The 26,286-nt window shown below is 41.4% G+C and overlaps 1 protein-coding gene across 2 annotated transcripts in view; it reads left to right on the top strand.

Moving 5' to 3' along the window:
- Positions 1 to 26,286, top strand: part of LOC118361477 (anion exchange protein 2-like) — a 118,788-nt gene that overhangs the window by 8,363 nt on the left and 84,139 nt on the right. For both annotated transcript variants that reach the window (XM_035741442.2, XM_035741443.2), the window contains exon 2: positions 18,707 to 18,763. The gene's annotated coding sequence lies outside the window, so the exon portion shown is untranslated. The remainder of the gene's footprint in view (positions 1 to 18,706; positions 18,764 to 26,286) is intronic.

The following is a 26,286-nucleotide window of genomic DNA, read 5'->3' as shown; positions in this document are numbered from 1 at the left end:
GTTGTCAACCGTGATGGCGAGATCATGGAACGGGCAGTCGTTCCCGGGAGGAAGAGCAGCTCCGTCTTGCCGAGGTTCAGCTTGAGGTGGTGATCCGTCATCCACACTGATATGTCTGCCAGACATGCAGAGATGCGATTCGCCACCTGGTCATCAGAAGGGGGAAAGGAGAAGATTAATTGTGTGTCGTCTGCAAAGCAATGATAGGAGAGACCATGTGAGGTTATGACAGAGCCAAGTGACTTGGTGTATAGCGAGAATAGGAGAGGGCCTAGAACAGAGCCCTGGGGGACACCAGTGGTGAGAGCGCGTGGTGAGGAGACAGATTCTCGCCACGCCACCTGGTAGGAGCGACCTGTCAGGTAGGACGCAATCCAAGCGTGGGCCGCGCCGGAGAGGGTGGAGAGGAGGATCTGATGGTTCACAGTATCGAAGGCAGCCGATAGGTCTAGAAGGATGAGAGCAGAGGAGAGAGAGTTAGCTTTAGCAGTGCGGAGCACCTCCGTGATACAGAGAAGAGCAGTCTCAGTTGAATGACTAGTCTTGAAACCTGACTGATTTGGATCAAGAAGGTCATTCTGAGAGAGATAGCGGGAGATATGAACCCAAACTATACTACACCTGAAAAATAGACATGTAAAGTTCCAAAAGGGGGTTTCCCCACTAGTTAGCATGCAGGCGATTGTAGATGTAGACTCTTTAAGTCTGCATAACCACTCTATAGATTAATCATTTATACCTATGAAAATGAATTAAGGAGATTGAGGCTCATCCACCTAAGACCAAGTGTTGGCACCAATATAAATTCACACAGATCAGTCTGCGCTATGGTAGCAGTTATTGTAGCGAAAAACTATATAAATATATATATAGTTTTATCTCACTTAGGTTGGAGTCATTAACTCGTTTTCCAACCACTCAACACATTTCTGGTTTAACAAACTATAGTTTTGGCAAGTCTGTTAAAACTATAGTTTTGGCAAGTCTGACATCTACTTTGTGCATTTACACAAGTCATTTTTCCAACAATTGTTTACAGACAGATTATTTCACTTATAATTCACTGTACCACAATTCCAGTGGGTCAGAAGTTTACATGCACTAAGTTGACTGTGCCTTTAAACAGCTTGAAAAATTCCAGAAAATGATGTCATGGCTTCAGAAGCTTCTGATAGGCTAATTCACATCATTTGAGTCAATTGGAGGTGTACCTGTGAATGTATTTCAAGGCCTACCTTCAAATTCAGTGCCTCTTTGCTTGGAATTGTGATATAATCTGTCTGTAAACAATTGTTGGAAAAATTACTTGTGTCATGTACAAAGTAGATGTCCTAACCAACTTGCCAAAACTATAGTTTAACAAGAAATTTGTGGAGTGGTTGAAACACTTATGTTGGAGTCATTAAAACTAGTTTGTCAACTTCCGACTTCAACTGTATATCTTAAAGTGTAACTTTAATCGGACTTGAGATGACCAAAAAACGGTGAGGTTTATCGCAGAGGCCCAATCGATTCTGATGTCAGACGTATTGCCACGTGATAGGCCATTTTTTTTAAATGTCAGTGACATTCGAGTGTAGGCACTAGGCAGCTAATTTAGGATCTGAACAATCTAATTGAGTTGTTTGCATTTGTTTAATTCTTCAGAGTTATGCAAAAGTATTAAGGCATGCAGTTGACCTTTTTAAAAAAGATGATAGTTTTCCTCTCACCTACCCACCCCACCCACTAGCACGTACTCTGTCATATTTGATTCACAGTCCAGCTGAGAAAGTCTACTCCAGGCGTCGGAAACGTAACGTTTGATTTTAAGAAAAAGTATGTCTGTTTAGGAGCTAGAAAATCATTAGTTGAATGGTCGTCATCCACTGATCCAAGAACACACCAGGATGCTGTAGGAACATATCTCTCTGCGGTCGTGATCTCAGAGCTGTGGTTTGTTTTTCTCTGGCTTCACTGGAGGAAATCAAGCAGCTCCATTTGTGAAATGATCAGTTAAGACTGGACTTTGTGTAACAATGTAAATGCACCACCAACGGGGCTTAGTGGAGCACTTCACATAGGCTATGTTATTGTGTATTGCTTCATCATCCAGAAGGAAAGGCGGGAGAACACCTCCCTCCTGCGTTCTTATCACGAGTTCTTGTCACTTTGTTTATTTTCCTTTCAGCTTTCCTTCACAAATGAATTGGCTCAGTACTTTATCTGTAAAGATAAACACATCTCTTTTCTTCTCCAAAGGGTTTGAGAAACCATTTTTAAAAAGGTGTATCATATCCATAACAAATGTGATCTCAATGCTGTTTTTCATTTCTAATCACTCAAAATAGCTGAAACTGCTCTCTACTCAGCAGGCATCAAATAAGCAGTGTTACAATTACTTTGGCTTAACTCTTTGGATTGCCTACTCTTTGGCCAACAGTCATTGCTTTAAACCCCATTGGGGCTTCTAATTATATACCTAACCACATACTGTTTGGCACCCTTACTACTTTCCCCCCCGAGTCAATACATTTTTAGAAAGACCTTTGGCAGCGATTTACTGTCTTTTTTTGGGTATGTCACAAGCGCTTTGCACACCTGTATTGTGCAATATTTGGCCATTATTCTTAACTTATTCAAGCTCTGTCAAGGTGTTGTGGATCATAGCTAGACATCAATTTTCAAGTTTTGCCATAAGTTTTAACAGATTTCAGTCAAAACTGTAACTTGGCCACTCGAACATTGAATTCCTTGGTAAGCAACTCCAGTGTAGATTTGGAATTGTTTTGTAGGTTATTGTCCTGCTGAAAGGTGAATTCCTCTCCCAGTGTCTGGTATAAAGCATCCAAGTATTTTGCCTCTGCTTAGCCCATTCCGAAAAATTCCCCAGTCTTTGCTGATGTCAAACATACCCATAATATGATGCAGCCACCACCAGGCATGAAAATTAGACCATTACTCTGATGTGTTGTTGGATTTGCCTTAAACATAAGGCTTTGCATTTAGGCCAGAAAGTCAATTCCTTTGCTGTTTTTTTGCAGTATTATTTTAGTGCCTTGATGCATGTTTTGGAATATTTTGATTCTGTATATATTTATAGTTATTTTCATTCTGTCATTTAGGTTATTATGGAGTCACTACAATGTTGTTGAACCAGCATCAGTTTCCTCCCATCACAGCTATTGGACTCTGTAGCTATTTTAAAATCACAAATGGCCTCATGGTGACATTCCGAAGCAGTTTCCTTCCAGTCCTGCAGCTCAGTTCAGAAGGACAACTGCATCTTTGATCTGTCTGGGTGGTTAAATAAATCCACAGTATAATTATTAACCTGTCCAATGTCTCATTTGTTATTGTTACCCATCTACCAATTCAGTATTTGACAGAGGAAGGAGTAGTCATAAAATAATGTAAACACCTCCATGTGACTTATGTGATTTGTTTTGCCAAACTTTAGGCTTGCCTAAACAAATGAGGGTGAATATTTATGCAACGACTATTTGTTATTGAATTTCTATTTTAGTAAAAAAAAACATTTCCACTTTGACATGGATTATTTTGTGTAGATCAAAAAGCTTCATTTACCATTATCTCGTGAGAACATTGACCTTTTTATAGTACCAGTGCAACCTGCGATGCTCTCCAGTGGACTAACAATGACACCTTAGCACGCTGAGCATTTATGCTGGCTGGATCCACAAAGTTTTGGCACAGCTGTGTTGATCATTTTGTTTCCTAATGATTTGAATTTTACCTACAGTACCAGGGGCGTCATGCGCCCATTATTTTAGAGGGGACACAAAGTACGTGAGGATGGATGTGGGGTGGTTGGAGAATTGTGCATTTTTCAAACACCTGAAACTATCATTTCGAAAACAAAACATTTATTATTTCAGTGAAATACGGAACTGTTCCGTATTTTATCTAACAGGTGGCATCCATAAGTCTAAATATTGCTGTTACATTGCACAACCTTCAATGTTCTGTCATAATTATGTCAAATTCTGGCAAATCAGTCAGTACGCAACGAGCCAGACGGCCCAAACTGTTGCATATACCCTGACTCTGCGTGCAATGAACGCAAGAGAAGTGACACAATTTGCCTAGTTAATATTGCCTGCTAACATGAATTTCTTTTAACTATATATGCAGGTTTAAAATATATACTTCATTTCGAAATGATTTGATCATATTAATAACCTAAGGCTCGTATTTCTGTGTTATTATATAATAATTAAGTCTATGATTTGATAGAGCAGTCTGACTGAGCGATGGTAGGCACCAGCAGGCTCGTAAGCATTCATTCAAACAGCACTTTCCTGCGTTTGCCTGCAGCTCTTCGCAATGCTTCAAGCACAGCGCTGTTTATGACCTCAAGCCTATCAACTCCCGAGATTAGGCTGGCAATACTAAAGTACCTATTAGAACATCCAATAGTCAAAGGTATGAGATATACAAATGGTATAGAGAGAAATAGTCCTATAATTATAACCTAAAACTTCTTACTTGGGAATATTGAAGACTCATGTTAAAAGGAACCACCAGCTTTCATACGTTCTCATGTTCTGAACAAGGAACTTTAACGTTAGCTTTTTTACATGGCACATATTGCACTTTTACTTTCTTCTCCGACACTTTGTTTTTGCATTATTTAAACCAAATAGAACATGTTTCATTATATTGTATTATATTAAGTAAAAATAATTGTGTTCATTGTTCATTCAGTATTGTTGTAATTGGCATTATTACAAATATATATATATATATATATATATATATATATATGCTTTTTTTTGGTCCTCAATCGGTATCGGTGTTGAAAAATAATAATCGGTCTACTCCCAATACTATGTAAAAAAATAAATATATATATATTCTTCTCCGTAGGTTATCTAAGCAGTTAATTGCTAAATCGTAATTTAAATCAAGTACTTTTCTGCATATCTAAGCAAACCCCTTGGTGTCTGTGTCCTCCTGAATGGTGTTTCTTTAAAAAAAAGTTTTTAAGAAACTAAATATGCTTCTCTGCATCTCTGTGGGTGAAATATTGAAAGGAATGTTGTCTTATTTAGTAATTGCTTGCTTTTCTAAAGTTCGATAAGACAAGCTACTCTAACTTGATTGATAGCTTGAAATGGCTTCGTATCTAGTTTTATGAGGTTGTAAGATGGGTTCCCAATCTAGCTGGTTAGTCAAAGCCAACTTCATAAAATTGCTCTGTGGCTAGTATTACGGAGGGGGAAAAAATGTGTTTGATTTATTCATCAAGAAGGAATCAATAGGCTACATAGCTTGATCAGATTAATTTACAAACATACCTATTGCCTGTCACTGGCAGCTAAAATCAAATCAACCGCAGTGTGTCACTCTATCCTCCCCTGACGATACTGCATCCACTAGAGTATCTAGCATCCTGCCTCGGCATCTCTTATGCTCTATGCACCTTGGAAGGAACCAGTCAGTGTGCCCCCTCAGCAAAATACAGATGATGGATTTTTGTTGTTGTTTGTAAGTAATTATGATAAAACATGGGCTTAATTGTTTAGTAATTAATTGAACATCTGAAAAATGTAAAAACAGGACAAATCTGAGGGGGCAGTGCCTGTGGTTTGACAACACTGCACTACGCTAGGGTTAAGTGGATATACTGAATAACATAGCAAGGAGTCCTCCACACTGACATTTGTATAGCTGTATGGTCTGTATTCAGGACTAAACATTGGTATGCAACAGCTGCTGTAGCACTGACCAGAGTTGAACCATACAAATGCAAATTGATCATGATCTGAGAGATTAGGCTTCATAGTGGCCATTGCTTATGTGTGTAATGGCCAGAAGAGAACATGATCGTTCGTGTACAACGATTACTAGTATCTAAACCATGTAGGCCTTGTCGAGTCTTTGGCTATGCCGGATTAAGTGATATGACATGCTATTCTATAAAATAATTTCTCCGTAATTACTATTACCTGATTTGAGCTAATAATGTAATTAACTAGAGTCGGGCACCACAAATTAATATTTATAGAGCTGTTATCTTCCGAATAAACTCTTAAAGAGCTAGTAATATTTTACATCAATAGCAGTCCATATCAATCGTATCAGTCTCATCTGAAAGTTGTAAATTCTTAGTTATCTGCACGAACCCTGGCTAACAATTTGAATCAGCAATACAAAATTGGGTTGAATTATTTATTTACTAAATACCTAACTGTTAGGATAATTATGATTAAATGACTGAACAAATCATTTTAAATGGAACTGTAACTAAGTAAAACGTATACTCTGTTTTATTATATCTGATTAACAATATGAGTTCATAAGAAGGGATTGTGTGACACGGACAAGGAGTAATTAAAGTTAATGAACACCATTCCAACTAGGAAGAAACGAATGGGTTGGACTGTGTAAACAAATAAAGTCGTTAACCTAATGTTGAACCTACAGAAACTTAGCTCTGGGGTTTTTAGATAAGGCAGTGAGTGCATTCCTAAGTTTTCTGTTAATTAGAACTGTCAGCTCAGTGGTGATCGATAATGTTCAGGGGTCAAAAGCTATCTGGGAGTGTATTAGTAAGTTAGAATGAACTTTTCACCTCACTTTGTCCCGGTCGAGAGGAGGGGATTCTGTTAAAGCAATGAAATGACGTCATGGTCTGTATATAAACTGTTGCTCGTGATTAAGTGGGAGTGCGCTCCGAGAATAAATTCTGTTACCTATTATTTAAAGACTGGTCTGCGTCTATTTTATGCAAACAAGAATCTTAGAAATTCTCATAAAATAGATTAAGAGTTTTCAATTGATGAAAGCACATTGGCATAATTCAATTACATTAACACTAACTAATCACACAGAATTAAATTATAACTAGCGGGCGGAACAGATATGACAGCTTGTTACACAAAAGAAAAGGGGCTGGGTTGAGTGAAGGAGCGGGAAGACTGAGGAACAAAGGCGAAGTTGTGCTATCGTAAATACAGTATCTTATGCATTCTAAATTACCGCCCATTTTAAAAAGGAAAATGCAATAAATATTTACTTTGAGCTGCGCTTCAGTAGGTTGGTGGTAGATGGAAGGCCGTGTTGCCCAACCGAGTCCTTTGAAGAATGTCTCTTGTGGTCAATTGGAAACGTTGTAGTAATGTTGTTGTGTGGTAGATGGGATACTCTGTCTGTTCCTTTCTCACCTGCGTTTGCAGCTGCTGTTGCTAACTCAATGGCTAGGAGGTATCACTTCTGTAGTGAATAAGTGTTCAAAGTTCATACCATTCGCAACCAAAGCTCATGGTGATGTTGGCTTCGTTCTGTAGTTATTATCTGAACCATTCTGACATAGGACCGTCGTCCTATATCCACTGAACAGGAAGTTCTATTGTCGTATAGGAAGGGAGAAAAGGGGTGTGTTTCATAGTTTACAACCTCTCTCTTCACGTGGGCGGGTCAATGAGTGAGCAGCCCTATCTTATGAAATCCCACATCTCACATTTTTGAAGCTAAAATCACAAATAATTTCATATTCATACATTTAAATTGAACAACAATTCCATTTGAATCCGATAACTCTGATGTGTAGACTTTCCACTGTAGAGTTTGTCATCTTATCATTGATGAGAATGTCTCAGATGACAACCGAACTGACATCATATTCATTAAGTACCACCGCATATTCAGATTACCAGAATATAGTTCATTTCCCCCCACCTACTGATGTTCCCAGAATCTCTGTTAACCAAGGGTTTTGCAAATGTAACCTCAGTCGGGTAGAGAGAGGAAAAAGGGGGGAAGAGGTATTTATGACTGTCATAAACCTACCCCCCCAGGCCAACGTCATGACAGCCTTAACTGGGGATTTGGGAATTGTTCTTTGGTGTTTATAAAAAATATGTATATATATATTTTTTTTAAACATAGATTTGCCATGCTTTTGTGGCAACATAAATTCTAAGTGATTTTCAGTGGGGCATTCGCCATTCTGATTTGTTTTATACTGTTCAATCCAACTTCAACCCCCCCACATCATTTCAACACTTTCGGGTAGGACTGCCTGATGTCTTATATGGCATAGAGTTGTTGATTGGTGAACTGTTTTAAATCATGGGAATATAATGATTATTGTAATTCAATAGTTGATATAGTCGGCTGCACTTTGAATACATTGTTTGACATCACAAGAACAGGAAGCCAGGGAGAAATTGGGAAAGGGTGGGAACCGAAGTGTTAGTCAGTGTTTCCTTGGGGACCGTATATGATGTTATATTTAGCTAGCTAGCATATTCATGTTTTGCTTTTTCCTCTCTGATTTAGAAGATACCATTGCACAAACATACTGATCTAGGCTTACACCAGCACTGGTATCAGGCTGTATTTTATCTAGCTACATTTGTGCTGATTCTGATTTTACAGCTACCTAGTGATTTTAGCATTAGTGGCTAACAATGTATTTTAGCCACAACTTGCTAAGAAAAGACAAACTAGCTGTTTGCAGACAAACTAATAGTGTAATTTGGTTTTAAACAACTCCTTGACCAATGTCGATTCAACTATTTTTATTAAATTTTTTCCTGAGCGCTCAGTTTCTCTAGAGTTGAATCAGATCAAGCACAAACTGTGCGACGAAGTTTCCAACAGGCCAATATTCTATGTAGTTTAGCACAGAAAATGGGGTAATTAACTACAATAACCATTGTCCATTGCGTGCCTATTTGTTCGGTCTGTGTTTCTTTTACACCTACTAGGTTAGGTTAGTGTGGGGCAGACAGAGTGAGAGAAGAGACCGAAGACTGCTCGATTGAGAGGGATGGAGAGCAGTTGCTTCGAGGTATCTCTACATGAAAATACATGATCTAAGTGATTGCTAGTTGTTATTCAGTCATAAGTATTAAGTCTTATTTACTTTGAATAACTACAAAAATTGTGATTTGTAAGGCTGCATTGGCAGCAGCTCTATAGAGATGAGATGACTTCAATTTAAATAATGGTAGTCAAATGAAACTAATGTAATCGGTGCATAAAATGAACTTTGTTTCACCAGCCACTGTGGTAAGTAGATTTAAAAATCTACAAGCCACTCAGATTTTTAACAGCCCCCAAAAACACTTGCTGCTAAAATAACACCCACAAAACACAAAAAAACATGAGCAAATGTATTACTAATAAGATGTAACTAATGTGGTATATTGAATAAAACATTTGTTGTAACCGAGTCTTTTTTCTTCTCCACAATGTCATGGTATCCAATTGTTTAGTAGCTACTATCTTGTCTCATCGCTACAACTCCCGTACGGGCTCGGGAGAGACTAAGGTTGAAAGTCATGCGTCCTCCGATACACAACCCAACCAAGCCGCACTGCTTCTTAACACAGCGAGCATCCAACCCGGAAGCGAGCCGCACCAATGTGTCAGAGGAAGCACCTGGCAACCTTGGTTAAAGCGCACTGCGCCCGGCCCACCACAGGAGTCGCTGGTGCGCGACAAGGATATCCCTACCTAACCCGGACAACGCTAGGCCAATTGTGCGTCGCTCCACGGACCTCCCGGTCGCAGCCGGTTACGACAGAGCCTGGGCGCGAACCCAGAGTCGCTGGTGGCTGCAGTCGCTGGTGGCGACTGGTGGCTGCAGTACAGCGCCCTTAACCACTGCGCCACCCGGGAGGCTGTAACCAGAGTCTTTTAACCAAAATATCACAGATGACAAATGTTCAACTGCGGTGGGAGATTACCATGGTAACGTGACTGGAGTCATGTTTGTGCCTGTGAGATTGAAGTAGCCAAGAAACACAAGGACTTCTGTGTGTTATGTATGTCTATAGTGTACAGTGGCAAGAAAAAATGTGAACCCTTTGGAATTTCCTGGATTTCTCCATAAATTGGTCATACAATTATCTGCTCTTCATCTAGGTCACAACAATAGACAAACACAGTCTGCTTAAACTAATAACAATGTTTTCATGTCTTTATTGAACACAGTGTAAACATTCACAGTGCAAGGTGGAAAAAAATTGATTTGATAACTTCCTTCGGCAGCAATAACCTCAACCAAACGTTTTCTGTAGTTGCGGATCAGACAGACCTGCACAACGGTCAGGAGGAGTTTGACCATTCCTCTCGTTTCAGTTCAGCAATATTCTTGGGATATCTGGTGTGAACTGCTCTCTTGAGGTCATGCCACAGCATCTCAATCGGGTTGCGGTCAGGACTCTGACTGGGCCACTCCAGAAGTGTTATTTTCTTCTGTTGAAGCCATTCTGTTGTTGATTTACTTCTGTGTTTTGGGTCCTGTTGCACCACCCAACTTCTGTTGCGCTTCAATTGTCTGATATCCTTACACTCTCCTCAAACTTGGGAATTAATTTTTACATGGGCTACAATTACCCGGGCCCACGACCGGTCTGTCGATGTCACCGCAAGAAGAGGAATAAACAGACTCACCCCATCGCGACGTCCCCCAAAGGTTAGCTCTCTAGCCCTCGCTATCTCCCTGCTTGCTAATTCGGCCTGCTAACGGCTAGCTTGTCTAGCCCGGGCCTACGAACTGTTAGCTTGTTAGCACAGGCCTGCTAACCATCTGACTCACCGCATCCCAAACACTCTGAACCCATTTACTTTCTATCTCTCTTTGATTTTTATTTTGTTTATACCTTCCGGAAACCTGCCTCACCCACTGTGATACGGAATCGCTATCACTTTTAATTTTTATTTTATTTTTATGACACACTCAAGAACCTCCAGACGCTAACCAGCTAACTAGCTACAAGCTATTTAGTCATTGTTAGTTTTTTTTTAAAAACCTGGATAACACTCGCCAGCCCAGCTTCCCTGCCCATCCACCGCTGCCCCCTGGACACTGATCTCTTGGCTACATAGCTGACGCACGCTGGACTGTCCATTAATCACGGTACTCCATTCTGCTTGTTTGTTTTATCTGTCGGCCCAGTTGCCTAGTCAACGCCATTTTACCTGCTGTTTGTTGTGCTAGCTGATTAGCATCGCCTACTGTTTTTAGCTAGCTTTCCCAATTCAACACCTGTGATTACTGTATGCCTCGCTGTATGTCTCTCCCAAATGTCAATATGCCTTGTATACTGTTGTTCAGGTTAGTTATCATTGTTTTAGTTCACAATGGAGCCCCTAGATCCACTCTGCATACCCCTGTTACCTCCTTTGTCCCACCCCCCACACATGCGGTGACCTCACCCATTACAACCAGCATGTCCAGAGATACAACCTCTCTCATCATCACCCAGTGCCTGGGCTTACCTCCGCTGTACCCGCACCCCACCATACCCCTGTCTGCGCATTATGCCCTGAATATATTCTACCATGCCCAGAAACCTGCTCCTCTTATCCTCTGCCCCCAACGCTCTAGGCGACCAGTTTTGATAGCCTTTAGCCGCACCCTCATACTACTCCTTCTCTGTTCCGCGGGTGATGTGGAGGTAAACCCAGGCCCTGCATGTCCCCAGGTACCCTCATTTGTTGACTTCTGTGATCGAAAAGTCTTGGTTTTATGCATGTCAACATCAGAAGCCTCCTCCCTAAGTTTGTTTTACTCACTGCTTTAGCACACTCTGCTAACCCTGATGTCCTTGCCGTGTCTGAATCCTGGCTCAGGAAGGCCACCAAAAATTCAGAGATTTCCATACCCAACTATAACATCTTCCGTCAAGATAGAACTGCCAAAGGGGCGGAGTCGCAGTCTACTGCAGAGATAGCCTGCAAAGTAATGGCAAAGTAATGTCATACTTTCCAGGTCCATACCCAAACAGTTTGAACTACTAATTTTGAAAATTACTCTCTCCAGAAACAAGTCTCTCACTGTTGCCGCCTGCTACCGACCCCGTCAGCTCCCAGCTGTGCCCTGGACACCATTTGTGAATTGATCGCCCCCATCTAGCTTCAGAGTTTGTTCTGTTAGGTGACCTAAACTGGGATATGCTTAACACCCCGGCAGTCCTACAATCTAAGCTAGATGCCCTCAATCTCACTCAAATCATCAAGGAACCCACCAGGTACAACCCTAACTCTGTAAACAAGGGCACCCTCATAGACGTCATCCTGACCAACTGGCCCTCCAAATATACCTCCGCTGTCTTCAACCAGGATCTCAGCGATCACTGCCTCATCGCCTGTATCCACCACGGAGCCGCAGTCAAACGACCACCCCTCATCACTGTCAAACGCTCCCTAAAACACTTCTGTGAGCAGGCCTTTCTAATCGACCTGGCCCGTGTATCCTGGAAGGACATTGACCTCATCCCGACAGTTGAGGATGCCTGGTCATTCTTTAAAAGTAACTTCCTCACCATTTTGGATAAGCATGCTCCGTTCAAAAATGCAGAACCAAGAACAGATACAGCCCTTGGTTCACTCCAGACCTGACTGCCCTCGACCAGCACAAAAACATCCTGTGGCGGACTGCAATAGCATCGAATAGCCCCGTGATATGCAACTGTTCAGGGAAGTCAGGAACCAATACACGCAGTCAGTCAGGAAAGCTAAGGCCAGCTTCTTCAGGCAGAAGTTTGCATCCTGTAGCTCCAACTCCAAAAAGTTCTGGGACACTGTGAAGTCCATGGAGAACAAGAGCACCTCCTCCCAGCTGCCCACTGCACTGAGGCTAGGAAACACGGTCTCCACCGATAAATCCATGATTATCGAAAACTTCAATAAGCACTTCTCAACGGCTGGCCATGCCTTCCGCCTGGCTACTCCAACCTCGGCCAACAGCTCCGCCCCCCCCGTAGTTCCTCACCCAAGCCTCTCCAGGTTCTCCTTTACCCAAATCCAGATAGCAGATGTTCTGAAAGAGCTGCAAAACCTGGACCCGTACAAATCAGCTGGGCTTGACAATCTGGACCCGCTATTTCTGAAACTATCTGCCGCCATTGTCGCAACCCCTATTACCAGCCTGTTCAACCTCTCTTTCATATCGTCTGAGATCCCCAAGGATTGAAAGCTGCCGCAGTCATCCCCCTCTTCAAAGGGGGAGACACCCTGGACCCAAACTGCTATAGACCTATATCCATCCTGCCCTGCCTATCTAAGGTCTTCGAAAGCCAAGTCAACAAACAGGTCACTGACCATCTCGAATCCCACCGTACCTTCTCCGATGTGCAATCTGGTTTCCGAGCCGGTCACGGGTGCACCTCAGCCACACTCAAGGTACTAAATGATATCATAACCGCCATCGATAAAAGACAGTACTGTGCAGCCGTCTTCATCGACCTCGCCAAGGCTTTCGACTCTGTCAATCACCAAATTCTTATCGGCAGACTCAACAGCCTCGGTTTTCCGGATGACTGCCTTGCCTGGTTCACCAATTACTTTGCAGACAGAGTTCAGTGTGTCAAATCAGAGGGCATGCTGTCCGGTCCTCTGGCAGTCTCTATGGGGGTGCCACAGGGTTCAATTCTCGGGCCGACTCTTTTCTCTGTATATATCAATGATGTTGCTCTTGCTGCGGGCGATTCCCTGATCCACCTCTACGCAGACGACACCATTCTATATACTTTCGGCCCGTCATTGGACACTGTGCTATCAAACCTCAAACGAGCTTCAATGCCATACAGCACTCCTTCCGTGGCCTCCAACTGCTCTTAAACGCGAGTAAAACCAAATGCATGCTTTTCAACCGATCGCTGCCTGCACCCGCATGCCCGACTAGCATCACCACCCTGGATGGTTCCAACCTTGAATATGTGGACATCTATAAGTACCTAGGTGTCTGGCTAGACTGCAAACTCTCCTTCCAGACTCACATCAAACATCTCCAATCAAAAATCAAATCCAGAGTCGGCTTTCTATTCCGCAACAAAGCCTCCTTCACTCACGCTGCCAAGCTTACCCTAGTAAAACTGACTATCCTACCGATCCTCGACTTTGGCGATGTCATCTACAAAATGGCTTCCAACACTCTACTCAGCAAACTGGATGCAGTCTATCACAGTGCCATCCGTTTTGTCACTAAAGCACCTTATACCACCCACCACTGCGACTTGTATGCTCTAGTCGGCTGGCCCTCACTACATATTCATCGCCAGACCCACTGGCTCCAGGTCATCTACAAGTCCATGCTAGGTAAAGCTCCGCCTTATCTCAGCTCACTGGTCACGATGGCAACACCCATCCGTAGCACGCGCTCCAGCAGGTGTATCTCACTGATCATCCCTAAAGCCAACACCTCATTTGGCCGCCTTTCGTTCCAGTACTCTGCTGCCTGTGACTGGAACGAATTGCAAAAATCGCTGAAGTTGGAGACTTTTATCTCCCTCACCAACTTCAAACATCAGCTATCCGAGCAGCTAACCGATCGCTGCAGCTGTACATAGTCTATAGGTAAATAGCTCACCCTTTTTCACCTACCTCATTCCCATACTGTTTTTATACTGTTTTTATTTATTTACTTTTCTGCTCTTTTGCACACCAATATCTCTACCTGTACATGCCCATCTGATCATTTATCACTCCAGTGTTAATCTGCAAAATTGTATTATTCGCCTACCTCCTCATGCCTTTTGCACACATTGTATATAGACTGCCCATTTTTTTCTACTGTGTTATTGACTTGCTAATTGTTTACTCCATGTGTAACTCTGTGTTGTCTGTTCACACTGCTATGCTTTATCTTGGCCAGGTCGCAGTTGCAAATGAGAACTTGTTCTCAACTAGCCTACCTGGTTAAATAGAAGGTGAAATAAAAATAAAATAAATCAAATTCAGGCCCTGAGGCAGCAAAGCAGCCCCAAACCATGATGCTTCCTCCACCATACTTTACAGTTGGGATGAGGTTTTGATGTTGGTGTGCGGTAACTTTTTTTCTCCAAACATAGTGTTCCTTCCAAACAACTCAGCTGTAGTTTAATCTGTCCACAGAATATTTTGCCAGTAGTGCTGTGGAACATCACTTTTGCAAACTTCAGACGTGCAGCTCACATCAAAGAAATGGTTAATTATCAGTAACAGGAATTGAAATGACGGGAAGCAGGAGGGAATCTGCTTCAGTAAGGACTTTTAATCTGTTATTTAACTAGTTTATTGATATTGTTGGTTTGATGTTCATGTTTTTGCTAGGGCCCGAGGTGGTACCAGTATCACGATAATCATTAGTATCGTGTCAAGCAAACACCACCACAACAACTATTTCCGCTAGCAAATACAGTATGTATGCTGTTTTTCTTTTCTTTTGGAACTGAGGAAGAGTGAAGTTAACTTTCTTGCTCTGCAACACAGCCTTAATTGGAAATAATCTGAGCATTAGGCTACTATCTGGTGGCCAAGGTAAAACCGCTTCCAATGCTCAATTGCTCATCGTCTGCCACTATCCAAAGAAGCTCACACCACTTTTTATAGGACTGACCACAGTCCCAATGGATAAATGATGTTTCCAGAGATCGATCGGAACAGAGGAAAACCCCAGTGTGGCCTCTAGTTTTAGCTTTTCGTGGCTTTTGCTTTGCGTTTCTTTCCCCAAGACTGTCCTTTGACTGACTCCCTGTGAGCACATCATTATTTACCGACAAACAATCATGCATGGACACCAATACACTCACACACACACACACGTGCGCATGTTAACATAGGGCTTTGTTACCCATGGTCACAGGCATTTCTTTAGCACTAAATCTCATATAAGCTAATGTGGAATGCTTGTTGTTTGACCGACTGCCAAGTGGATAAGTGTTCAGATTCGAATTACTACACATTGTTCAAAACTTGTATAATCCACTCCCTTAGCTGATTTATGTGGAATTGTTTGAAGTTTAAGCAGATTGATAGTTCTGTTTCTCTTCATGGAGGTAATGCCTCTGGGCTACAATGTAGCCTGATAGCAGTCATTTCCGCATCTCATAAGCAATAAGTTATACCAAAACGACATCCATGGCATATAGAAAAAGCTACTTCTCTATAACCCCATTTCTAAAATGTAGATTTTGAAATTTCCTCTCCGATATTAGCTGCTATCATCTAATCTAAAATGAAGCAATTTGATCTGCCAGGATATCGTTGCCCAATATCCTTTGAGGATGTGAAAACGACTCATTGCAGTTGTCGTGTGTGGGCAATTCCGGATGGACTGTCTTTAAAGTAATGATGGACTATCATTTCTCTTTGCTTATTTAAGCTGTTCTTGCCATAATATGGATTTGGTCTTTTACCAAATAGGGCTATTTTCTGTATACCACCCCTATCTTGTCACAACACAACTGATTGGCTCAAACGCATTAAGGAAAGAACTTCCACAAATTAACTTAACAAGGCACACCTGTTAATTGAAATGCATTCCAGGTTTCTACCTCATGAAGTTGGGTGGCTACTTTGAAGAATCTCAAATATAAAATACATTTTGATTTGTTTAACACTTTTTTTGTTTTCTACATGATTCCATGTGTTATTTCATAGTGAAGACATCAAAACTATAATTATATAATGTAGAAAATAGTACAAATAAAAACTCTGGAATGAGTAGGTGTCAACTTTTGACTGGTACTGTATTCACACCCCTGAGTCAATTCTTTGAAGAAGCAACTTCGGCAGCGATTACAGCTGTGAGTCTGTGTTTGTCTCTAAGAGCTTTCCACACCTGGATTATGAAACATTTGCGCATTTTATTATTTAAAAAATAATTCAAACTCTGTGAAATTGGTTGTTGATCATTGCTAGACAACCATTTTCTGGTCTTGCCGTAGACTTTCAAGTAGATTTAAGGCAAAACTGTCACTCGACCACTGGACTATTCACGGTCTTCTTGATAAACATCTCCAGTGTAGATTTTGCCTTGTGTTATAGGTTATTGGCCTGCTGAAAGGTGAATTCATCTCCCAGTGTCTGGTGGAATGCGGACTGAACCAGGTTTTCCTCTAGGATTTTGCCTGTGCTTAGCTCCATTCCATAAACCAATTATTTTTACTGAAAAGTCCTTAACGATTGCAAGCATACCCATAACATGGTGCAGCCACCATTATGCTTGAAAATATGGTGGTACTATATAGTGGTACTAAATAATGTTTGGGGCAAAACCAACACATAACACTTTGTATTCAGGACAAAAAGTGAATTGCTTTTCTATTATGTTCAGGCTTCTTTTCACGCTGTCAATTAGGTTAGTATTGTGCCCTTTGCCCTTAGTATACTCGCCCTTTGCGAGGCATTGGAAAACCTCCCTGGTCTTTGGTTGAATCTGTTTGAAATTCACCCCTCAAGTGAGGGATTATTACAGATAATTTAATGCCTACCTCATCCCTGTACAAAAGTATCTAGGACAGTATTTGTGCAGCTTATTATGGGACTTTTTAAGCACATTTTTAATCCTGAATTTTAAGCTTGCCCTAACAAAGAGGTTGAATACTTATTGACTCAAGACATTTCAGCTTTTCAAATTAATGTGTGTAAACTTTTTTTGTTTTGTTTGTTTTTTTACATAATTCCACTTTAACATTGAGGTATTGTGTTGTGAATACTTTCTGAAGGCACTGTATCTACATCAAATATCTTGTACCTCATAGCCTAGTGGTTAGAGCGTTGGGCTGGCAAGGTACAGATCTGTCTTTCTGCCCCTGAACAAGGCAGTTAACCCACTGTTCCTAGGCCGTCATTGAAAACAAGAATTTGTTCTTAACTGACTTGCCTAGTTTAATAAATTAAAAAAAAATCTGGTATAGATATAGATATAACTGGTGTAGACTACAGTGAAATGCTTGCTTACAAGTAAAACAAAACTAACACATGAGTAATAAGATCAAATACAAGAATGTCGCTATACAATATATATATATATATATATGCTAGACAATCAGGTATATTGTATAGCGACATTCTTGTATTTGATCTTATTACTCATGTGTTACTTTTGTTTTACTTGTAAGCAAGCATTTCACTGTAGTCTACACCAGCTGTATTTACCGACTGTGACGAATAAGATTTGATGTATCAGGTATTTCCTGATACAGGGTCACATTATCCTGTATATTAGTCTGCTGGGAACGTGAAGGTTTTCCTCACACAAGATTAGCTAAACGACTCCATCACTCTGGCCTTGTTCTATTACAAGGAAATAAGTGTTCTCTGTTATTTTTGCTAAGTTCCATTTACTGGTATAATGTTTATGCTACATACATTTTTTACTTATATACTTCAAGAACCAATGGTATAAGTAAATAACTTATAAATGCCTCATGGGCTTAGTTCAACTGTCATATCCCATTAGAACCAATCATGTAAGCTTGTTTTACTTTGTAAACAATGCAATTGTAAACCAAACACTGTACAGCCTCAACATGATTTAAAACTATATTTTTGATATCATAGATGGTCAGTCCTTATCATGCTTAGTTCTGTCTATGAATTTGAGTGGTTACATTTCTCCAGCCCCATCCCTCACCTGTTTACCAAAACAGCGCCGGGGTAACCACTTTATTATTATTTGAACTGCAGATTGCCTCTAAGTTTAGGGCCTATGAGGTATTCAATTGTGCCTAAAAATGTGTTTGTGTGTGTGTGGTTGTGTGTCGAGTCACTGACTCCGGTCACATGGCTACTTGTCAGCTCCAGGAGGAAACATTATCTTGATGAGGAAGGCTGCTGTTGTCAGTCTGTGCCTGCTAGTGAGAGAGAGAGCATCTGGGATAACTACAACACAACCAGTAATGGTGCTCTAATTGCAGCTTTATTTCTCTTCCTCTTATTTCTTTCTTTCACTTTGTCTGGTTCCCCCCGCCCCCCCTCACAGCGGCATTCAGATGCATCACGATGTCAGCGGTGGCTCCCCTGCAGTAAGCAGACAAAGGTACAGTATATATTTAATTTATCATTCTCTCTACAGCCTCAGTGGTGACTTGGACGTTTTCATACCTAACCTGTCTGATTTTCTCTGTTTTCATTTGATTTTTTCATTTGACCATCTTGACACAATTGGGTCGACATGGGCCAGCTTTCAATACCTTGTTGAGTCCATGCCCTGATGAATTGAGGCTGTTCTGAGGGCAAAAGAGTCATGAAGGCAGTCAAATTCCATGTGACCGTTTGTTTAGTCATGGTAATTAGGCTTCTCCAAGCTCTGATTGCTGCTGATTCTCATTAGTAGCCTACCAAACTTGCTAACTGCCACGTACTCAGCACTCTATTGTCCCTTTGAATTACTCTGATATCAATGCAAATATATTTGAAAATCGAATCACACTTCATGAGAGGCTCATGTTGCGGAACATTTCTATAGGCTATGCAATTGCGTGAGAAAACAGAGTGATGGCCTCTAGTAAAAAGATAATCTGTTTCCTATAGGCTAGGCCTACTGTATTTATTTTTAAACTTTCCTAATATTGACAAAGTCATTGTGGACAGTTCTCGTATATTCAATATGCACCTCAGAATTGGATAAGGATGCACGCAGTTGCGTCCCCTACGTGTCTGTCTTCACTTGGGATCCGGTCTTTCTCACAGGCTACGTGATGGAGCGCGCATCCCTCTGGGAGAAGGGCACTACGTCCACTGCCTGCAATAGGCACGGATTTGTTTTGTGCATTATGTCCACGCAAAGGGGATGCTGCTGTGAAACTCGAGGCATTATCAAGTGCTTGTGAATGAGAGACTGATGTAGATTGTACAGCCTGCGCAAAGAACAAAGTCGATCTTATGCCTTTCTAGCGACTTTTTAGTTTTAAACTGCTTGCTGACTGTACACTGTACTGCATGATTGTATCGGTTTTACTAACCACTTAGTTCTAGTAGCTATGTTGACTATGACGTTAGTTAATATGGTGACAATACTATAGGCTGTGTGTAGCGGTTATGATATGAAGGTTTGGCTTGGAAAGTTATTCTTACCTGGTCACAGACAGCTGAAGTCCACAAACAAAGGAAAAAGGTGAGGAGGAGAGCACATAGATGCAAGAAGGAGTAATACAACGAGCAAAATTATCATTTTTGTACAGTGTGACTTTTATGAAAGTGGTCTGTGTTTGAGCGTGATCAGGGGTGTATTCATTCTGCCGATTCTGTTCAAATGTTTCTAAAATGGCAGCAAATTAAATGGGGATAAACGTACCTGAATTTGTCCAATAGTCTCTCATTTGCAACTGTTGGACTAATTATTACACTCTAGATCAGCTAGACGCATGAACAAGTGTGCAAGGCTGTATCGAATGTGTCAGTCTGTCACCTTGATTCCTCAACATTTTCTCTCTACCTGTGCACCTGTTGTAAACGTTCATTCATAGGCAAGGTTGTAGCAGGCTCATGATGGGTATAGGGAAAATTGAGTGTCATGTAGTAGCCTAAACCTATCAATGTTACATTGAGCTGGGTAATTGGAATATTGAATGATAGTCATCCATTATGCTGTAATAGATAAGGCAATAAAGAAATAAAATTGAATTTGACCAAAACAATGGAATTGCCATGGAAATGTGTGAGGGAAAAGGCCAATGGGGAACAATTTAGCAGTCGCTTCTAAACCTGAAAAGGGACAACTTCTAAATGTTATGCAGCGAAAACATCCAAATATATTCAAATTGGACTTAACAGGCCTAGAATGTGTTTAATTACAATAAATAAATCATGACAGATTTAACGAATATCCACTTTGTCTGGTCAATGGTACGTGTTCGTTCCATCAACCTCTTTACTGCAACTATGCAAAAGGACCTGTAGATCAATGACTGTCAACATAATTACATCCTTAGTTGGACACTGAAGGAGAGGATGCAGTTGTCGCAAGATTTTGGTATTTTTGGAGAAAATAACATTGGAGAACCGGCAAGTCGTAATGTTTGTATACATTTTTTTTCTGACCGACGCATGCTACGTTGGGATCGGTTCGGGGTCCTGTGGACCGATGCACTCATTTCTTAACCATTTGAACCGGGGGCCGATGCGTATCAGTGAATGTTAGTGCATCCCTCTATTGTGAATATAAATTGTTCACTGTTGATTGTGGTGACTACTAAAATGAGTCTTGAGTACCTGAGTCCTTGCCGCTCCTTGTCATTGCCAAGGAGTCTGGCCTTTTTGGCAATCTCAATGTTCAATATGTGCCAGATTTACGGCAGAGTTTCTCATTGGTTGTTGGAATTAACTTTAAATATTTTCCATGACAACGTGAAGCCTCAAATAGAATTTGAATTTATAACAAACATTTAGTTCTTAGCTTGGCAAGTTTTTCTATTTTGAGGCTTAAAAAAAGCTTTTGGAATTGCAGTATGTATTTACTATGAGAATTTAGACGTGATCTAGCGACTTTTGACAGGCTAGTTTTGTTTGGACCAATGAGGTATAATAAGAACTGGACACTGGGTCCAAGATGTCCGACTGTTGTTTTTAACATCATATGCGCACTAGCACTCAGTGCACACAGGGAGCAGCCTATAGCTCAGTTCGAGCAGCGACGATGTCGTCACATCATCCAGACATTGGATGAATAGAAATGTTATCTTTGGCTGTGAGTGATTAAGAGTAAATAAAAAATCCACAGCAACTATTTCAATAATTCAATGGATGTTTTGAGCAGTGATAACTAAATTGTTTTTATTAGGAATTTTAAAATCTGCCTTTTCTATGTTGAAATCTGGGCCGGAGTCAGTTAAACTGCAGTGCCGAAGCAAAACTGTAGGAGCAGTCAAAACCACGCTTCTGTTCATATTTGTATTATGGAGAAACGCCAATCTTTTTAGCACATGAAAGGGGATTAGCTAGAGGCTGGTACCCAGGCTAACTAGGAATAGGCTACAGCACTGGTTAGTATCTGAGGGAACATGGCATTTGTTTGAACTCAGCAAAAAAATAAACGACCCTGTCTTTCAAAGATCATTTGTAAAAATCCAAATAACTTCAGATCTTCATTGTAAACACTGTTTCCCATGCTTGTTCAATGAACCATAAACAATTAATGAACATGCACCTGTGAAACGGTCGTTAAGACACTAACAGCTTACAGACGGTAGGCAATTAAGATCACAGTTATGAAAACTTAGGACACTAAAGAGGCCTTTCTACTGACTCTGAAAAACACCAAAAGAAAGATGCCCAGGGTCCCTGTTCATCTGCATGAACATGCCTTGGGCATGCTGCAAGGAGGCATGAGGACTGCAAATGTGGCCAGGACAATAAATTTCAATGTCCGTACTGTGAGACGCCGAAGACAGTGCTACAGGGAGACAGGACGGACAGCTGATCGTCCTCGCAGTGGCAGACCACGTGTAACAACACCTGCACATGGTTTTATGCTGGGTTTCTGTACATCACTTTGAGATATCAGCTGATATACGAAGGGCTATATAAATAAATTTGATTTGATTGGTACATCCGAACCTCACACCTGCGGGACAGGTACAGGATGGCAACAACTGCCAGAGTTGCACCAGGAACGCACATCAGTGCTCAGACTGTCCGCAAGAGGCTGAGAGAGGCTGGACTGAGGGCTTGTAGGCCTGTTGTCTGGTGAGGACTTGACTTAAATCACCGGCAACAACATTGCCTATGGGCACAAACTCACTGTCGCTGGACCAGACAGGACTAGCAAAAAGTGCTCTTCACTGACGAGTCGCGGTTTTGTATCACCAGGGGTGATGGTCGGATTTGCGTTTTATCATTGAAGGAATGAGCGTTTACACCGAGGCCTGTACTCTGGAGCGGGATCGAGGTGGGGGGTCCGTCATGGTCTGGGGCGGTGTGTCACAGCATCATCGGACTGAGCTTGTTGCGATTGCAGGCAATCAACGCTTTGCGTTACAGGGAAGACATCATCCTCCCTCATGTGTTACCCTTCCTGCAGGCTCATCCTGACATGACCCTCCAGCATGACAATGCCACCAGCCATACTGCTCATTCTGTGTGTGATTTCCTGCAAGACCGGAATGTCAGTGTAAAGCCATGGCCAGCGAAGAGCATGGATTTCAATCCCATTGAGCACGTCTGGGACCTGTTGGATCGGAGGGTGAGGGTTAGGGCCATTTCTCCCAGAAATGTCCGGGAACTTGCAGGTGCCTTGGTGGAAAAGTGGGGTAACATCTCAAAGCAAGAACAGGCAAATATGGTGCAGTCCATGAGGAGATGGTCTTAATGCAGCTGGTGGCCACACCAGATACTGACTGACTTTTGATTTTGACCCCCCTCCCTCTTTGTTTAGGGACACACTATTCCATTTCTGTTACATGTCTGTGGAACTTGTTCAGTTTGTCTCATTTGTTGAATCTTGTTATGTTCATACAAATATTTACACAAAGTTGTATCTAAGGGACAGCTCAAACTTGAGCAGAAGTGATAGCCTGCATCTTAGGGCTTTACAGGGTTAGCCTATATCTTAAAACAAGTTGTTTCGAGAAAGATAAACCCTGTCCTTGAAACAGGAGTCGCCTACGCTAATAAAGCTTGAGCATAGGCTACATCAAATCTTAAGTAGCCTATACTTTATTTATTTATTATGGATTCCCATAAGCTGCTGCCGAAGCAGCAGCTACTCTTCCTGGGGTCCAACAAAATCGAGGCAGTTTATACAATAAAAAAATAAAAAAAACATTTTACATTGAATTCACAGATTTTACAACTCACTGTGTGCTGTTGATTTTGACATTGAGGTTTCCACATTATAATTTTCTTTCTGGAATGGCATTTTTATCGGGAGGTTTTATTTCTAATTGAAACGGCTTTTCCTGATATGCAGTCTTTTGATTGAAGTACAGCGCGTTTGGAAAGTATTCAGACCCCTTAACTTTTTCACATTTCGTTTTGGCCTTATTCTAAAATTGATGATTTGTATTTTATTTAATCTGTCTATACATACTACCTTTATAAAGCAATCATGACAAATACCCAATATTGACATTTTTCCAAATGTTTAAAAAACAATAATAATAACTTATTTACAATAGTATTCAGACCCTTTAATATGAGACTCAATTGATCTTAGGTGCATCTTGTTTCTATTGATCATCCTTGAGATGTTTCTACAACTTGATTGGAGTCCATCTGTGGTACATTCTATTGATTGGTCACAGACCTGTCTTTATGAGGTCCCACAGTTGACTGTGCATGTCAGAGCAAAACCAAGCCATGGGGTTGAGTGAATTGTCGTGGAGCTCTGAGACAGGATTGTGACAAGGCACAGATCTGGGGAAGGGTACCAGAAAATGTCTACAGTATTGAAGGTCCCCAAAAACACAGTGGCCTCCATTCTTAAATGGAAGAAGTTTGGAACCACCAAGACTCTTCCTAGAGCTGGCTGGCCGCCCGGCCAAACTGAGCAATGAGGGGAGAAGGGCCTTGGTCAGGGAGGTGACCAAGAACCCGATGGTCACTCTCACAGAGTTCCTCTGTGGAGATGGTTGTCCTTCGGGAAGGTTTCCATCTGCAGCACTCCACCAATCAGGCGTTTATGGTGGAGTGGCCAGACGGAAGCCACTCCTCAGTAAAAGGCACATGACAGCCCGCTTGGACTTTGCCAAAAGACACCTAAAGGACTCGGACAATGAGAAACAATATTCTCTGGTCTGATGAAACCAAGATGAAACTCTTTGGCCTGAATATCAAGCATCACGTCTGTAGGTAACCAGGCACCGTCTACGTTGAAGCATGGTGTTGGCAGCATCGTGCTGTGGGGATGTTTTTCAGCGGCAGGGACTGGGAGACGAGTCCGGAGCAAGTCCGGCTTCAGGACAATTCTCTGAATGTCCTTGAGTGGCCCAGCCAGAGCACAGACTTGAACCCGATCGAACATCTCTGGAGAGACTTGAAAATAGCTGTGCAGTGACGCTCCCCACCCAACCTGACAGAGCTTGAGAGGATTTGTGGAGAACAATGAGGAACTCCACAAAAACATGTGTGCCAAGCTTGTAGCGTCATACCCAAGAAGACTCGAGGCTGTAATCGCTGACAAATGTGCTTCAACAAAGTACTTGGTAAAAGGTCTGAATACTTATGTAAAATGTGATATTTCAGTTTTAATACTTTTTAAAACTTTCTTATTTTACCCTTTTTTTTCCCAACCCAATTTCGAAGTATCCAATTGGTAGTTAGTCTTGTCCCATCGCTGCAACTCGGAGTCCATACGGGAGTATGGAATTGTTGAGGGGAAAAAACAATTGAACACATTTTAGAATAAGGCTGTAACGTAACAACGTGGAAAATGTCAAGTGGTCTGAATACTTTCCGTGTGCACTGTATGTCAGTGTAATCTGTGGTCCATACTTGTATGCCACACAATTGAAAGGCCTAAAATTGTTTCTGCTACTGAAACACATTTTATCTACAACACTTGAATTGAGGCTTTCAAGAGTTTTGTGCTTGTCTTGTTGATCAAGGCTACAAAAAGCTTTTTATAGACTTGAACGATACTCTTCATGTTATATTATTTGTAGATTTCACTACTACTGCAATAACCACTCTTAACTGAGCAGCTGTTAGACTTGGCTTTCCTATAAGCGTTGTCTTATAGCTTACTGTACAATGAGTGTCCCAAGTTCTATAATTTCCCAGAGGGGTCATGCTGTGCAGGTCCTACAGGCCTAGGAGGTAAAACTCTTATGAAATATAATGGGTATTGACTGCAGTTATTTCAAAACTGAGGAACTTGCCCAAGGGGCCCTTTTTAATTGACTGTAGTGCAGACTTGTTTTCAGAGCAGGTACAAAGATTTTGACCAGAACAATAGTTTAAGTGGACACAGTGCAGATGTTAGCCCTACTTGATTCCCATGTCTGAAGAATTAGAAAGCTTACTGGGAAACCTTCATTGCTCCTTTCATCATGCAGTATTAAGTTATTTCATGGAACATGAAGGATTTGTACAGTAGTTGAAGCTCTGCCACTGGTGGCCTGAAGTTGTAAATGCCTACTCTTGAGTCACCTGTCAACTGGAACTGCTATTTTAGATAATTTGTGATATTTTAAAATTGCAACACAGTGCCATATTTCATTTTGAATGGTTGACAGCTCTCACTGATAGATTGCATGTGCAAGAAGAGGGAATCTCAGTCATGGAGGATTTCTTGTTTATTATATGTTTGAGTCGCCTTGACTTACAAAATGAAATATGGCACTTCCTTAGAAGTGGGGAAAATCCCTCCAATCCATTTATTCAATTTCTAACCAATCAGCTGTTATGACGTATCACAGGCCTTCACACTGTAGCAGTCTTCGCCACTTACCTCCTTCCTGTTTTTTTTACCAGCTTCTCCCAGTCCTTGTATGCATATATTTTGGTGACTTGACTAAACGTAGATTAGAGAAGGTGATGACTTCACAGAAACGTTTTTTCCCCCAGTGCTGCTCCGCGAGGAAAAGAGTGCAGAAGGCTGCAAAGGAGGCCACCGAGCAAGAT

The sequence above is a fragment of the Oncorhynchus keta genome, chromosome 28 (genome assembly GCF_023373465.1).
Source record: "Oncorhynchus keta strain PuntledgeMale-10-30-2019 chromosome 28, Oket_V2, whole genome shotgun sequence".
Lineage (NCBI taxonomy): Eukaryota > Metazoa > Chordata > Actinopteri > Salmoniformes > Salmonidae > Oncorhynchus > Oncorhynchus keta.
This window is presented reverse-complemented; position numbering and strand designations above follow the sequence as displayed.